This window comes from Rhamphochromis longiceps, linkage group LG14 (assembly GCF_057381845.1).
Source record: "Rhamphochromis longiceps isolate RC_006_pf linkage group LG14, R_longiceps_female_GT1.1, whole genome shotgun sequence".
In the NCBI taxonomy this organism is placed as follows: domain Eukaryota; kingdom Metazoa; phylum Chordata; class Actinopteri; order Cichliformes; family Cichlidae; genus Rhamphochromis; species Rhamphochromis longiceps.
In genome coordinates, this window is record NC_140570.1 from 9,623,492 (window position 1) to 9,633,830 (window position 10,339).

Sequence of the window (10,339 nt, forward strand, 5' to 3'; positions counted from 1 at the left end):
TGAAAAGAAAATATTTTTTAAAAAGAAGTGATAATGAGTAATCATTAGCGGAAGTGCTTGGCTTGGAAATTCAATCCAAGATCTTTTTCAATATAAGTTTCCAAGATATTGTTATTATTTTATTTTTAAGTGAGTCACTTTTATGTTTGAAATAGTTTGTAATTCCATGGTGGCTCTACTTTAGAATGATTAAGGTAATTTCATCATCTATGATGCCTAATTTGTCTAGAGTAATATTAATATTACAAACATATCCTTCTCCACTATTATTAAATGTATAAAAGATAGTAAAAACTAACAAATAAAAAAAAGTTTAAAAAAAAAAGAAATAACACCTCTGAATTATCTTGGGAGGTGCAATTAACGTCTAGTACTGATTTGAACTAGTTCAGCAGGCCTACCACAAGCTTTCTTTTAATGTTTTTATATATGTTTTGTGATGCATGGTAAAATAGGATTAAAGGGTAATTCTGGCAGGGTTTTTTATACTGTAATATAGTTCTCAGACTGACACTCAATTGTTTCCAAGCTTTAAAAACAAATAAAATAAAAAAAAACAAAACTTAAAAAAAAAAAACCTAAAAGTATCTCTTTTAAAAAAGAAAAAAAAGCCTGATTCAATAATAAAGCAACACTTTATTTTTAGAAAATGTCACTAGAGTATGAGGGAGCACTATTATTCCACATTTGGTGCTCTATATTAAAGGCATTAATACCAGAGTAATAGCATTCGATAGTGATAATTCAACAGGGAACGTGAGATCCAGTCCAGTATTTAACCATCACTGTGACTCTGTGGCACAGAGGAAAAGGATAAATTAGACTTTGTCTACACAGGCGATACATATGCACAAAGACAGGCATTGAAAAGAAGGCTGTCATGCAGCTGACCTTCACTATTTGCAGACCAGAAACTTTAGAAATAAGTCTTTTCTAGATTTTATATGACGGCACTTCTCTCAGTTTCTCTCTTTCTCTGTTTGTCCTTCAACACTCGTGTGCACAAACGACAGTAGCCACAAGCCCCCCACATGCTACCACAGTCCGCAAACCCAAAATGCAGCCGCTTTACCCTCCACCCGAACACCACCACCATCACCACCGCCACCACATAGCCATGGGGATCATTAATATAACTTCATGCGCCATGCACAAACTCTTCCGCCAGGATCTTAGTTGCCTTCTCCCCCTCGACCCCCTTCCTCCTCCTCCGGGCCCCGACTCCCCCACTAATCTGCAGTGGGATTTAGATATTAGACGGACAGATGGAGGTGTGGCTCAGTTGGTAATGAGGTGAGCAGTGGCAGTGAATCCGGAGGCCCAGACACCGGCGAAACGACGTGTGGATTGAGATGTAAGAGGCCCCTACGCAACCAGATGTACACAGCTGTCACACTGCTGACAGAAAGTAATCCTGCCACCGAAGCACAGAGCCAGAGAGAGACAGAGACAGAATTAGTGTCTATCCCGTGGAGGTTTAAATGACCGCAAGTACTTTTACTTCCAATTCAATTAATCTATCTATCTATCTATCTATCTATCTATCTATCTATCTATCTATCTATCTATCTATCTATCTATCTATCTATCTATCTATTAAAATTCTTACTGTCGAGTCGTAGTACACGTGCAACACTCACACACACAGATTTAAGGGTTTTACTGTAAGATTCTGAAGTATCTTTGAAAAACTCCAGAAAAATCACGCTGAAATGATTTAATTATTAACTCCTAAATGCATGATCATCTTTGAAAATATGATGGATAATATTAAATAAAAAGGCCATATAGCCATTAAAACAATCTCATCCTCCACCAGCTGTAACAAATACTGTTTGTTCATTCATTCATAACTATAAAAATGTGATAGAATAAACTTCAAATTTAAGTGATTTTAAAAAATATATATTTTAAATATATTTTGCTGCCAGTCTCTGCTTTTTCTTACTGAAAGTGTCATTTCATCATGAGCCTTTATCTATAATGGAAGACTTCTTAATAAAGGTTTGTTACTTCTGCTCTATTAATGAAAAGGACTTTTCTACTGCTGCTCTGGCTACAGTGAATAGGTTGAGTGTAAGAGTGTGTGTCAGCGTGACTGGGAGCAGCAGGAAGCTGAGAGGTGAAACCTGAGTGTGGACGAGAGGCTGGATGTGGAGGGGGGGTGGATGGGATGAATCGGGGAGAGGGGATGCAGGGTTGAGGAGTGCGATGAGCCGGTGGGTGGGTGGGTGAGTGGTGATGGTGGTGGTGGTAGGGGCACTCTGGGAATGACTTGCCGCATATGTTTATTTAGCTTTCTGCACGGTCAACGGAGAACGAGTTCAGAGCGAGGTGAAACGGAAAGGTGTGTGTGTGTGTGTGTGTGTGTGTGTGTGTGTGTGTGTGTGTGTGTGTGTGTGTGTGTGTGTGTGTGTGTGTGTGTGTGTGTGTGTGTGTGTGTGTGTGTGGAAAGAGAGAGAGAATGTGAAGAGGATGTCTGTGCTCAAACAACTGGAGTGTAAAAAACGCAGGGCTGTGAGAGGAGATGCTGGAACAAATAAGTTCAACTTTTTCAGCTCGCCATTGTCAGTTCGGCCCCGATACAGTCTGCCCCCCCTCGCCCACACACACACACACACACACACACACACACACACACACACACACACACGCACACACACACACACACACACACTACCAACTGTGTGTGACACTTTTAAAAAAGAGTTCAATGTTGAAAATGATGTGGAGTTATATGGCACTATCATTTTTTATGATGTTGATTTTTTCATGTAAAAATGCAAAAATAGATACAAAAGCTGTTATTTCCCCCTCTTTTTAACCTTTACTTAACCATGAAAAAATTGAGCTCTTGAGATCAAAAATCTCTTTTACAAGAGTGTCCTGGCCAAAGAAGGACAGCAGTGCAACCATAAGTTGCATAAATAAATATTGCATGCAGATATAAATCCATACACCAGTTAAATATGTTTCTGTGTGTGTCAGGTGTTCACTCTCCTCTGTCACTTTGTGCTTCTTTATCGTGCTTCTTTTCATTGTTGTCATATTGTGACTGTGCCAGAGTGCAGAAATGATTCTGAATGAATGTTTTCACACCACAGTGTGAATACGTCAAATGACAGCATATTTCATCATTTTTATTATTGCACAAAGGTAATTGCTGAATGCTAAATATCAAAGAATTGGACAACATCTACATTATTAACATTATTAACCTTCATTAACAATCTTTATTACAGTTTTTCCCGCTATGAGATAAAGAAACAATTCAAGATTAGAAAAAATATTTATAACGCGAACATGTGTACTTGTGACTTCTATTAGCCATGACGTTTTGTATCCTACTGCTGTGCGCTGTATACTGCATGAGCCTTGTGAGTTTGACTGTTTCTTCTATTCTGAGCAGCTTTCTTATAAAAGAGGTATTTTATCTCCAGAGGCTTCCTGTTGAAAGATAAAGGCCATGTATGAATGATTTGCTTTTAAATGGATTCATGTAAGTTAAAAATATGAAGAATGTTGCTGTGTGTGTGTGTGTGTGTGTGTGTGTGTGTGTGTGTGTGTGTGTGTGTGTGTGTGTGTGTGTGTGTGTGATATGCACCCGTGCATGAGTGCATGAGCTGTTGTGGCTTGGCAGTGGGCTCTCAAGGCCAGTGTTATTCTCCTCTGCCTCCTCCATCCCGTCTTTGAAGAGGAATGTGGATGGGAGAAAGAGGGCAGATGGAAGGTCAGAGGAGACGTAGTGATAGCAGGAGTGAGAGGGAGGGAAGGAAAAGATTCGGGTGGGGGTATCACAGTGACACTGGCTTCAGCAGCCTCCCTCTCAAACTCTGTAATTCAAAGGCCGAGAAAAAAAATCACTTCTATAGACATTATTGTTTATTTATTTGACTTTTTAAAAAGAAAATTGAGCAGCAAGGTATGTGTTTAGTGTTTTTAATCTAATACCGTCTAATCTAATACCGTAAAAGACAATTTTTGCAATTTTGCCTCTGTACACCACCACAGTGGGTTTAAAAAAAATCAAACAATCACTAATTGGTTCTATTCTCCCATCATTTATTGCAAAGAATTTTCATCCAAGTATTTAAAACAATCCTTTTATATAAATTATGTTAGTTTTTCCAGTTACATTAGAGCCTCTGAAAATAAGGTATAAATAAAAATAACTGTAATCCCTAAAACTTCATAAATTCAAGCTGAAAATCTGCACTTCGATCTTGATTGCCCCATCCATTCACTCCTTTTCTTAACCACTTATATAATCCAAACTGGGTGGGGGAGCTGAAGTGAGTGGTGCGGTGCCCCTTGGACAGGTCTCCTGTCTCTCACAGGCTAACACGCAGACACAGACAACCATTAATGCTCACATCCACAGCTGCACCCAGTTTAGAAACCCCAGTTTACCAGTCTAATCAGCATGACGGAGCAAGGAACTTCTTGCTGTGTGGGTAAGAGTGCCAACCGCATCTTGACTGTTTGATTTAAAACTTACTGTAGTGGTGTACAAGGAGACAAAATTACACACCTGTGTCACTTTCCAGACTAAAGCAGTATCTTGTCCCAGCAACTTTGTGCATTCCAAACTAGACTGGGAGGTGTCTGGTATCGCCGAAGGCAACACTTCAAGGGCACACAACCATATTGCTATCTCACGGGAGTTAAGAGATGCAGTTCTGTAAGAGCAAAGATACAGACCGGGAACTAGGAGAGGTACCTCATTAAAACCAGTTTAAAGACACTTCTACTAGTTCTTATTTGCAGGAACCGTTTCCTACAAGTGGAATAATTTTTAATAGACAACAACAAAAAAGGCTTCTGACTTTGCCGACATTTACCGCTGTTTGAGAGAAGAGAAGCTGGAGGAGAGGGTCATATGGAGTTTGGCGTGTGTGCTTTAGAAAGTGGGGGCTGTGAGAAGGGTCAAAATAGGGGAATGTAGAAGGTATGAACAGTAATGGCAGCGCAGTTCACCTGCCCCTCATGACCTTCACTAACCTCCATCCATCTGTTTATATTCACTGATTCGTGCCTCCCAGAGAAGACCACCGCACACTCATAAGCACATATGGATACACGCATGCCTTACAGAAAATTTATTCATGTATATTTTTAGTAGGTTTAAAAATAAAATCTTTAGACTTATATTTGTGTTACTTAGAATTTGACACTATGTAATGTTATCCATCCATCCATCCATCCATCCATGTTATAGTCAGATAAGGAAACATATAAACGCAGGAAATAGTACTGTCTTCAGAAACTGGAGTGGATCAGGGTGATTCTGATCAGTAGCGGGTTTAACATGGTATTTACCAAGTCAAGTGTTGAGAGAAGGGAATATCATTAAACAATATCAGGATAAAATTCCTAACCAGTTGTAAGTAACACATAAGACTGGGACTGGTAACCAGTGTGCAGTAATACAGCATGTAGTTTCGCTGTTGCATTAACTCTAGGGAAGATTTTAAAAGAGTTTAAAAGGATGGTAATGGAGGAAAAAAAGACTTTTCCTTGTGTTGTTTTAATGAATCCTACATTACTAACAGCCATTTACAAAAACAAGTAGAGAGTGTATTTATACTTTTTTTTTCAACCAAACCAAGTTACGCTTTGGTGCCATTTAACAATCAGCCCACATTTTAACAGGTTATGTAACATTACTAGCAGAAGTTGGGGTATTTCCCGTGGAAGAAAACTGTGGCAGACATAATCGTGGCCAATCATTGGTGACTCATTGGCTTTTACATCAGTGGTTCCATCATCGTGTCCAACAATTTCGTGATGCTGTGGTGCTGCAAGCATGTTGTCTTTTTTTCTTTCTTTGACAAAACGGATTCTAGATTGGGCAACTGCATCAGCATTGACATTGCACAGCTGGAAAAAAGGGATTTCATTTTTTATCTCCTTTCACTCACCATGTGTTTACACCCTATGAATTAAAGTATTAGTATTTACTAATCTTTGGCTCTCTTCTGGAGTGTCTCTTTTTCGTCCTGTCTTCCTCCCCAGCTGTTTTCCTTCTGTTAAGAGGGAGTTCTTTCTTCCCACCATTGGCAAATGCTTGCAAATAGGAGGTTATATGATTTGGGGGGGTTTTCTCACCATTATTGTAGGGTCTTTACCTTACAATAACAAACACCTTGAGCTAATTGCTGTTGTAAATTGGTGCCATAGAAATCAAATTGAATTGAACCAAACTAACGCTTTTCATATCATCAAAGCAACTTGAAATATCCTGATCAAAGACTGGTTTTCTTGGTTTCAGTGGGAGCTGTTTTCTGCATCTGCAAAAAATTGTGCAATTAACATAAATTAGGGCCTTGATGGAACCTTGGGGTATACCACACAAGCCCGGAGTTGGAGAGGATTAAAAACATTAAAATTGAAGCTGATCTGTGTTAGACAACTTCAAAGTCTCTTCTTTAATGCCACACAGGTGATAAAAAGTACACAGCAATCAATTATATCACAAATGGAAAGGATCCAACCAACTGGAAGTACCTGATGTCCCCTGTGTAAGGAATTCTTTATGACTAAATGTTGAAAAATTTCATATTTGCCCCAAATAATTTGTGTTTCAAGTTCTGAGGGATTGCAATAGCTTAAGTTTTAATAATAGTAATAGATCAGATCTTGAAAAAACTTTGCAGTCACAAATGTTCTTTTTCAAATAAAAGCATTCATATGCACACAATAACCCCCGCCTCCAATGCATTTGTTTCTAACTAAACCCACAGTCAGCTTGGTTTACAGGGTTTACATGCAATGTGAGAAGCAACACACACATACTTCTCCATGTTCCCTCCACCTCCTCTTTCACCCTCACATTGTTATTTTTATAATTCAAGACTGGGGAGAGTAAGAGATGAGGTGACAGGGGGAGCGTGGCACTGATAAGGTAGCTAATACCCAGCTTTTTAAAATGTCAAAGGTCACCTCTGCTTGACTGCTGGTGATTGGGGTGTGTGTGTGGGGGGTGAATGGGTATTGTGTGGTATTATTGTTCATCACATAATATTCAGGGGTGAAAAATTTCAACCAAAACACTGCAGCAGGAAAATGAAGGTGCTTTGCCTAAGTGACAGCAAGCAAAATCAGTGGCTCAGAGGAACAGGAAATCCACTGGGATCAGTCTTCTGATCTGCCCTAGCACTCAGACAACAAACACACACAGTTTACCACACACACATGCTAGCACTAAATCAGCCTGTTGATTGAGCAGGCCTCTAATTTTAGCCGTCGGCCCCTGGCTCCCAAATAGCAGCTCTTTGCGAACAGGCGGAAGAAAAGGTGATTAATAACTGTCATGTCTGTCACGGCAAAGTCGCGCACGAGAGGGGAGGGTCTGCAGCGCTGATGCTGTCGGGGAAATGGAGTTACACGCGAGATGCTAACAGCTGTTGTTGTTATTGTTGTCTAGGGAGGGGGACAGCTGGAGCATATGCACTGTATTTCATTTGTTAGAGCTACGCACAGACTCTTGACTCAGACAGTTTTATGTGACTTTAAGTGTATAGATTACATTTCACTGGATGGAATTTTTAGCCACAAAAAGAAAACAAATGAGGACAAAATAAAAGATTCTGATAATTTTGTGAGGGAACTTTGTCAGTATTTACAGATTCTGAGAATATGATTTTGAATCTGTGTTTTTTTCCAACCAAATAAAATAGAGTGGTGCACATAGCTGAAGTCACATTTGTTTCAGGAGCTGCACATTCATTTCATTTCTTTCTTTTAAAAAAAAAAAATAAGAGTAGGATTTAAATTTGTAGCTGAAACACAGTTTTACCTCATGGCTCGGCTTTTTATGGTTATTTCATAATTAAGCAATGACATACATGTGATAGAGGTGTGTGTGCACACTGTTGTCCCTTAATGTCTGCATGCACAGTATCTCAGTGTGTTCTGAGATAGGAGTTATTATTTAATGGAAGATAAACCACTAGAGGGCATCAGGCCAGAGCTCTGTTTGGAATAACTGAACTAACACTACCTGACTTTCACAGATTTTCCACATGGGTTGAAAAATATTGCATGAATTATGGTTGTACTATATGGGCTTGCATGGCCTACATGATTTATTTTTATAGCTACATACATAATTCTCTCATGTATCTTACATTATGGTATGTTGTCACTTTCATTTGGAGCAAATCTTGTTCTTTAACATTTGGGTAGGAAATACCGTGAAATGGATCTGCCTTCTTCCCCTTCTTTGTTGTTGCATATATAATAGCGGATGTCATTTTTTAATGAGAGTTTTTAAAATTTCAGGAAAAAAGGATGAATCAAAGTTGCATCCGAAATAATTAGATGATCTTAGTTGAGTAGAAATTGGTCATTATACCATCTTAAATTGAGATTTTTTTGGTGTCACTGGTTTAAATACACAAAATAAAAATTCAGCTCAAGAAAAAATATTAAGATTTAAATCTAGCCAATGAAATGAAAGCAGAGATGCAAAAACTGTCATTGGGAATAAACAGACATAAGAAAGAATGTTTTTAAACTAGGTGGAGAGCGTGCTCGGAGGTTTTAGTTCAAAACAATACATGTTTAAGGTTCACCTCGGCTGAAGCTGGATGTTTAAATGTAATGTCACGAGACGTTACACACTTACTTTGTATTACACTTCTCCTATCACTCAGGCACTCTTCACAAATACACCCAGACACCCTACACCCATATATTATATTGCTTGTCAGTGGCGTGTAGAAGGGTTTAATTTTAATTAGCAGACAACATTAGAGATGTTTAGACGTGTCTGTCAGCACTAATCACTCTGAGCTGTGCTGGCAAATCAGCCACACTTGACTTTGTTCTGCTAATGATTGCCCTTTTAGCACCTGTTCGATCTGCCACAGGTAAATGTCCCTGTCATGGCTGCTTCTTGTATAAAGTGATAGAAGTACGGAAAACGTGCTGCAAAGCTCGATGACACTGCAATAGACACAATGGACCTCTACTGGTAAGCTGAACCTCGGTGCACAGTGTGCATGCACTGAAGCATGCACGTGGGGGTGTGCGTCCATCTGTGTGAGTGACCTCAGTCTGTCCACCATACTGTATCTCCGGCTCTTCTGACTTTGTACCCTTGAGAGTGGGAGGTTGCAGGCTTTTGATGTGGCTGACAGTCGCCTCCTCTCTCCCTCTGGCTTCAGATCAGTGGCCAGGGCCCTCGTGGGCTAGCCCGGTTAAGATGACCACAACGGCAATGGTCAGCTGCCAAACCCACTAGTCAGGTTCTCCTCGGTCACATGACCCTGGTCACGTGACTCAGTGGGGGCAGCCAATAGTGCTGCTGCCCTCGCTTCTTCGTGCGGTGGGAAAACATTCCAACAGCTGGCCTCGGACAGTTCCAGAAACATCTGCAACGTCCGCCAGTGGTGAGAATCTCCCCCCTGCAGCTTTAGAACTCAACCTTACGATAATAGAGTTGGTGGATTAAGGATGATATTGAAGGGCCACGCTTTTTCTTTGATATGCACTGCGGTTGTCTCCCATGATACAAAGGTTGTGGGAGAGCAAGTTTTTAGAGCTCCCTTGTCATATCAGTGTGACACACACACACACACACTCACCGTGCACTGCTCTGAAGAGGTGCTGGGGTTATTTCTTATCTTCAAGCAGATCTGAGTGTGTGTGCCGGAGAGCGCTCCATAGCCTTTGACATATCTTTAATTTGAAGAATGTTTGAAGTATGATGCAACATCAGCTGCTCTCACTTAGCTCTGAGCCGCTTTCCTCTGAAAAGTCCCCCTTACTTACTCAAATTACCAGAGCGACAGCACAAGTACCACACTGTGCGTCCGTTATGGGGGCGAAAAATGCTTTAAATGCCTCGTTAGTGCACTTTCATTGAGAGTCATATTTATTTTTACGGTGTTCATTTAAAGCATAATGATAAAAAAAATGGGGGGGGGGGGATTCCAAATATCCAGATCCAAAATGTGGAATTGATAAGATCCGTATTTGTTTTGGAAATTTGTGCATGGTTAGTGCACCACTGAGACACAGTCTCCAGTTTGGGGGTTGTTATGAATAATATTCAGTTTAGCACATGGCTTCTTTGTTGTGATGTGGATGTTAGCATATAAAGAGGGTGGAATTAAACAGTGTTTCCCCAATTTTCCATAATGTGTTTGTGGAAGTGTGCGGCAGAGATCGTTTTGTTTTCCACTGCGTTTAATTTGTTTCTGTTCTTTTTAACCTGGAGGAAGGCGTTTTCACTAAACCTCTTCATCCTCTTGTCATGATGTCATATGAAAGGTTTTTGTTATCTGGAATTGCAACCAAAGCCCCTCGTGTCCTATTGTTAAGGTGAAGTTAT